Consider the following 7489-nt stretch of genomic DNA (forward strand, 5'->3'; position numbering starts at 1 on the left):
TTATGATTTGCTCTCACAAAAATCCCTGTTGAAATTTGATTCTCAATGTAATAGTATTAAGAGATAACTAGATTATGGAAGCTCCAACCTCAGGGATGAATAGATTACATCATCTTTTTGAAGGGTCTAGGTTAGATCACTCAAGAGCAGATTTGTTCTCTTGGGAGTGATTTTGGTCTCTTGGGACTAGATTAGCATTTTTGCCTCTTATTCCCTCTCTTTTTCTCCTCCTCCCTCACTCCTTAAAGTCTTTTTTTTTTCTTTGTTGGTCGTGGGGCTTGAACTCTGGTCTTGGGCACTGTCCCTCAGCTCTTCAGTCAAGGTGAGCACTCTACCAATTGAGCCACAATGCCACTTCTGGTTTTCTGGTGGTTGATTGGAGATAAAAAGTCTCACAGACTTTCTTGTCCAGGCTGGCTTTGAACTGTGATCCTCAGATCTCAGCCTCCTGAGTAGCTAGGATTACAGGCATGAGCCACCATACCCGGCTCCCTAAAGCCTTATATGCCATCTGTCACAAGGACTCAACAGAAGTCAGACTGATGCCCTTAGACCCTCAAAACTAAATGCATCTTTTTTCTTTATAAATCACTGTCTTTTTTTGTGTGTGGGGGGGGGGGTCTGGTCATGGGGCCTGAACTCAGGGCCTGGGTGCTGTCCCTCAGCTCTTCAGCTCAAGGCTATCACTCTACCACTTGAGCTACAGCGCCACTTCCGGCTTTTTTTTCTTTTGCTTATGTGGTGCTGAGGAATCAAACCCAAGGCCTTAAGCTTACAAGGCGAGCGCTCTACCACTGAGCCACCTTCCCAGCCCCTAAATCACTAAGTTGTATGTATCTTGTTAGAGCAATACAAAATAGATTAGGGCTGATGCTAAGAGAACCTTAGAAAATGATGGTTATGTTTCTAAAATTATCAATAATAAAATATGTTTGAAGCAGATACTAGGGAAAAGCCTACATTGTCTTTCTATTCTATGTCAAATGTTCTCTCAAACATGCAAAGAAGCAAACAACAAGCATTTGTTAAAAAAAAGCCAACCCCCCCCAAAAAAAAACAACCTTAGGGATTGAAGCTATGGTTCAAGAGGTGAAGCATCTGCCCAGCTAACACGAAGTTCTGAAACAAAACTGCAGTACTCCAACAACAAACAAAACACTCAAATTTTGGAGAAAATGTATAAGTATTCAGGAATTTAGAGTGTATGCTATTTTTCTGAATTTTTGTGGGAGGTTAATGGTATTTTTCAGTTAAAAAAATCTAATCTGGTGATTTCTTTCCTTACTTTAGTTACCTTGATTTCTAATTTTGTATTCTTTTTATCAACGAATACCCATATTTCCAAACTGGTAACTTTCAGGCACCATAAGTCTAGATTCTGCCCTCATATCTCAGGAACCCAGTGAGTCCTAGAAAGAGCAATCTCAGAAATTTTCCAGATCTACTTGCATGGGTTTGGGTGCAGGAGGATCAAGGAGGAGTGCCACGCTCTTCTCACATCTGCATCAGCTGGATGGAGATGCTCATTTGAGCATATTCTTTCTCCTAAGTCACACTCTAGATTCATTTAACATTCCTAAGTAATGGGTATTTTTAGACATCTCATTCTAGCCAGGAGAAGTCCTTAGGAAAAGCACAGGAAAACAGTTTTAAGTCTCCTACCACTGAAAATGAAATTCCTTGGTCCCTCTGCTTCTTAAAAAACCCCATTTTGTCAGTAACAATAATCCTACCTGGACATAGAAAGGGATTTACGCCATAATAAACATTAAAGGCCAATATACTATCTTCAGGGTATCTTGTGAACCATCCATATCACAGATGTCTGATCCTTCACAAAGAGAAATGCTGCATACTAGAATTTTCTATAAAGACTCCCAATGCATTCTACCATCTTCAAAGCTTTCATAAGTCCAGAAGTAGGTTAACTTTGACTCAGCATTTCTCAGTATTATTTCACTACATATTTTGAGAATTTTTGTTTTAAATAAATGGGCTTGTCGTTGTTGGTGTTACTATTACTATTGTTACTATTACTATTACTATTATCATTATTATCTCATATAAGTGGTAAGCCTGCAAAGAGCATTTATATTGTAAAGAGCTTTTGGTGATGATAGAAGCCAATCTGTAACATTGGACTTTGAAGTTTCATGGCCAACAAGATAGAAGTAACTGAAAAACTAGCTGTTTTTAAATGCTGCCGGTTCGACATCTTGCTGATTGTTCTGGCTGTTGAAAAAGAAGGTCTTGAGCCTATCCATAACAGGCAATAATAATAAGTTATTTGTTCCCTGGTTATATGTTTTCATGGTATCATTGTCAGATTTGGAGTTAGTGGACTAGTGGATTAATAAACTTTAGATCTATAATTTTAGTTTTCTGGTACAGAATCTGTTAAGTGATAAAGACATAAACCCAGCTAATTTTTTGTAATTAATAATAAAGTGCTTTAAGTAGTTATAAGAATTCTTGTTTAAATTAGCTCTTTAAGCCCTTCTGCTCAGGTATAAACATGCATAATATTGGTAACCACACATTTGCTTTTAAAAAAAGCAATCTGTGAGCTCAACCATATGCTAACATAAAATAAATGCGTGAAGCCAGCAGTCACGCATAGGAATATCAGGACTAAGAGTGAATGAAAGGCCGACTTCAGGAAGAGTAGAATCACTCTCACTGGGACTTCATAAACCTCAAAACCTTGCATCTTCCATAACATAAAATACATCTGCATAGTGATTTAGTTTTTGTTTTGTTGTGTTATTTATATATTGCTTTAATAGTGAAATTTTCCTGCTCTATGTGTGTATTCTTTTCTTTCTTATTATGCTCAAAGCCAATGGCTTCCATGACAGTACATAGAGAACATAGTTGAGAATTGCCATTGAAGAATTGCATTTCTTTGTTCTCTACTCATATTAACGTGTGTAAATGTAACACTCAGGAAGTGTGAGAAAATGAACCTTAGAGAAGCCACATATGGTTCTGCAGGTTGAGTTTTGCACAACCCATGCATTGATGCACAGCAGCACTGAGTTGAAATCTTCCATACCTACAGAAATAAATTGATTAAAGAAGAGATGTATGTAAAAGAATTTTTATGAAATCCCTTGTTTTTTTCTTTTTAATATATGAGCAAGGTTATTGTATTAACTTCAAGTTCTACACTCTTTATTATAGAATACAGTAAATTGTTATGGTTGATTTAGAAAAAAATCAGTGAAATAAAATTTATATAAAAGTAGAATGTGAACCATTGCAATTATTTTCCATTAGGAGAAAAAAAATCCATTCCATCCTATCAGGAAAAAAAGGGAGGATTGAAGCAGCAGCCCTATGTCACTTTGCTCATTCTCTTCTCCTTCCTACTATATCTTCCCCTCAATCAGTTCAAAATGCAGACAGTCTATGCTGATATGTTGGAGTCAGCAGCAAGATTTCCCTAAGATGCATTTTCATGTATTTCATATATTTGCTGACAGTAGAGATGGAACTAGTGAAATTCTTCTATCCCTTGACATTAAAGGCATGAAATCCTTTTCACAACTGAAAACGTCCTTTTCCCAACAAGATTTCAGACACTAAGGCAAACACACATAGTATAATAAATGATCTACCAGTAATACGTTCTAAATTTAAATATCTATTATTTTCCAATGGGTAATAATAACAAAACATATCCTTGCCTTGAAATTCTGCATATTATTCTTGAATAATCAGCACTGTTCATTTCATAAGGCATTGTCTTCTTGTTGTTGGTTGAGCGTATAAATGACCACCTAAAAGTGATTGTCATTGTGAAACCCACTGAGATCCCAACAAGCTTAAGAGGCATTGTAGTTGCCTTCAGAGAGTCATAGTGTGACAATTTCATTTTCTTTAAGTGTAATGTAGGCAATTGTCTCTTACTAATTAGAAAACATAGAACCCACAGGGATTTTTTTTTAATGGTCTCAAAAATTTGACATAGCTACTTGGCTTCTTAGGCAAAGTCATGCTGTCTGTCTGTATTTTCTATATCATTGTTGCCCCAACTCCCACTGGCTGCATGGACAGAGGCTATGAAGATGCTAGAACAGGAGAAGGGAGTTACTCTCTGTAAGGTGAACACCCTACAGCTCTAAAAAAAATCCCAAGCACCTTGAAGTTGAAATATTAACAAAGATGTGATACTTCTTAAAAGAGGCCACTGTTCAGCATCATTATACTTCACAATGAGTCAGAAAAGAGTTTAAGTCTGGGGTTGGGCACTCGGCCTTATCCAATGTAAGCATTATCAAGGAAATCATCCAATTAATGCTACATAGCTGTAGTCTTGCTATTCTAGAACTGGGGCAAGAGGCAACTGAATTAAGAAGCACAGACAGGGTCAGCTGGGGCCACATAGCAAGACCTTTTCTGAAGAAGGAGGAGGAAGAGGGAAAGGAGGAGGAGGAAGAAAAAGAGGAGGAGGGCCCAATTATACCATGTAAATTTGGCTCTAAAAGCTTACTTGGTGATATCATTTCGTGTTTTGCTTTGCTGAAACTTATTTTCAGAGTCTCTAAGTAGAAGACATATGACTAGAAATTGCATCTCAAATAAATCATAATTTGGGCCTTTATTTACACCAGGAAAATCAAACATTTCTTCCTAGAAGCAAGAGACTTAAGTACAGGGAAAGTATGAAGAAAGAACAGACTTAAAGTATTAATGCTTGAAATATAAACTTGCATAAAGTAGTGTTATAAGGTTTTTCACTTTATGGTTTAATAATAGCAAAAAATAAGGAAATTATACAATAAACTAGGTTTTTGGTGAAGCATTTCTACTTTAAGCCTTTGTATACAGGATTGGTAAAATCTGGGAAGCTTTTTTAAAAATTAAAGATCAAGGATTGGAGGTAGAGTTGGGTAGAAAAGCATGTGCTTAGTTATATGAGGCCTTAGATTCAATGCCCCCCACCCCACACACAATCAAGACGAGAATTGAAGAACCCTTATGGAAAAGAAACAGAAAACATTTTCCCTTAAATGGCTTTTAAATACTTCAAATAACACAGGCTACAAACACAAATATAAAACATTCAGTCATATTTAATGTGATATTTCCAAGGTGGTGTCAATGGACCACCTATATCAGAATCAGTTGGAAAGTTTCTAAAACACAGATACTTGGGCTCCATTCCAAAATTTTAAAGAAAAAAATGTATCGGAGCAACAGAATTCACTTGTTTTTCATGAAGAATAGTAGACGATGGGCTAGAGGTGTGGATCAAGTGTTGGAGAACCTGCCTAGAAAGTTCAATGTCCTGAGTTCAAACGCCAGTACTGCTCTTCCCAGTAAAAGTACTAGAAAATAAAAATAGAAGAAATTAAGGGATAAGAGCCACTGTAACCAAGTTTCTCATGGGTAGATTTGATGTGTTTATTTTCACATCTTCAGTGCCTGGTACATAGTGCCTAGTCTAATGTTAACAGGGCAAATGTTCAATAAATGCTTATGTGATCAATTCATATAGAGGAGGTAGTCTTTCTTTAGAAAAGGCAGTCTTGGGCTAGGAAGGTGGCTCAGTGGTAGAGTGTTTGTCTTGCATGCATGAGGCCCTGGGTTCGATTCCTCAGCACCACATAAGCAGAAAAAGCCAGAAATGGCACTGTGACTCAAGTGGTAGAGCACTAGCCTTGAGCTGAAGAGCTGAGGGACAGTGCCCATGCCCAGAGTTCAGGCTCCACGACCAGCAAAAAGAAAAGAAAAGAAAAGGCAGTCTTTCTTCTAATAATAATTTAAAACCAAGCATTAACCTAAGGAAAGTCTTCAGCTATGTTGTATAGTTCCTAGGGGTGAATGAGAACAGAAAAAAAAAGGAGAAAGACAAAGGACTTGGGCTGGCCAGCTGGAAATACAATGTAAATATATCTGATGTGCATATTTAATGTATGACATAAATGCATAAGCTCAATTAACATGCTAAAAGTATACCTGCTCAATTAATTAGAGCATGAAGCTCTTCTGCTCAGTGGCATCATTTAAGAAATACCAGTGGATCAACTTGGCCCTCATACCTCAATTGGAAAAAATTAATGTAAATTATTTGCATATTACAAATGAGTAGAATAACTTTCAGTGCAAAAATTAGCACATTTGAAAGTGCAATGGAGAAATCCTAGAACGATTTTGGATAGATATAACAGGGTCATTGTGATTATTCAATTAGCAGGCTGTGAGAGCAGCTGGTCCAGATAGAGTTGGTGGCTGGTTGGCAGTGATGAGAATGGGAAGTTAGACCCAGAACCACAGATGCGTTAGAAAATAGGTCAGATTGACTCCAGGATAGGAATAAGGAATTATTATAAATGGCCTTTAAATCCTGCATGACAAGGAAAATCTGACATATAATTTTACTCTCCAACCCACTAGCTAAGCAAATATTTTGTTCTTCACCAGTGATAACATAAAGCCTTTCCTATCTATGTACCTATCGACCAATTTTTAAGTAAATGTACAACACATTTCTCCACTTAAGTGCTTTATTTAAAATTAACAAAGTATTGATTAAAATGAACGAAGCACGACTTCTGACAGCATCAGAGTTTTTTAAAATTTAATTTAATTTTTTTATTGTGAAAATACTGTACAGAGGGGTTACAATTACATGGGCAAGATAATGAGTACATTTCTTTTATTTTTTTGTGTGTGGGGAAAAATGTATATTTATAATTTGCCAGCTTGATTCAGTTTAGATGATTCCAATTTTGTTGGCAACATCTAAAGCATCGTAATCAGGAGCCAGTGGAACATATGCCTTCTTCTCTCCATCAGGTCTGATCAGGGTATTGACCTTAGCCACATCAATGTCATAGAGCTTCTTCACAGCCTGTTTGATCTGATGCTTGTTAGCCTTAACATCCACAATGAACACCAGTGTGTTGTTGTCTTCTATTTTCCTCATGGCTGACTCAGTGGTCAGGGGAACTTGATGATAGCATAGTGGTCAAGCTTGTTTCTCCTCGGAGCACTCTTCGAGGGTTTTTGGGCTGTCTTCGGAGCCATAGCGTCTTGGGCCGCCGGAAGGTGGGTGAAGTGGGGATCTTCTTCTTTTTGTGGCTGTGGACACCTTTCAGCACTGCCTTCTTGGCCTTCAAAGCCTTTTCCTTGGCTTCGGCTTTAGGAGGGGCAGGAGCTCCCTTCTTCGCTTTCGGCGCCATCTTGGTGAAAAAGGCAATACATTTCTTATCAAGTATTGTAGCCTCCTCCTTTGTTTCCCCTTCCCATCCCTTCCCAGCCTCCCCCCGCCCCCCACCCAATCCTCCCCGAGCATCAGAGTTTTTTTGATCATATATATCATTACTTTATTTTTATTTATTTTTTTTTGCAATACTGGAGATTGAACCCATGGCATGCCAGGCAAGAATTCTACCATTGATCTACATACTAGCCCTACAACATGAATTCTTTTTTTTTCTTTTTTCTTTTTTGTCGGTCGTGGGGCCTGAACTCTGGGCCT

General features: G+C 37.7%; 1 pseudogene; it reads right to left on the reverse strand.

Annotated features, from left to right (window-relative positions):
• Positions 1 to 6691: 6691 nt before the first annotated feature.
• LOC105994653 lies at positions 6692 to 7199 on the reverse strand (annotated as a pseudogene).
• Positions 7200 to 7489: the final 290 nt, after the last annotated feature.

The sequence above is a fragment of the Dipodomys ordii genome, unplaced genomic scaffold (genome assembly GCF_000151885.1).
Source record: "Dipodomys ordii isolate 6190 unplaced genomic scaffold, Dord_2.0 Scaffold5, whole genome shotgun sequence".
Classification (NCBI taxonomy): Eukaryota; Metazoa; Chordata; class Mammalia; order Rodentia; family Heteromyidae; genus Dipodomys; species Dipodomys ordii.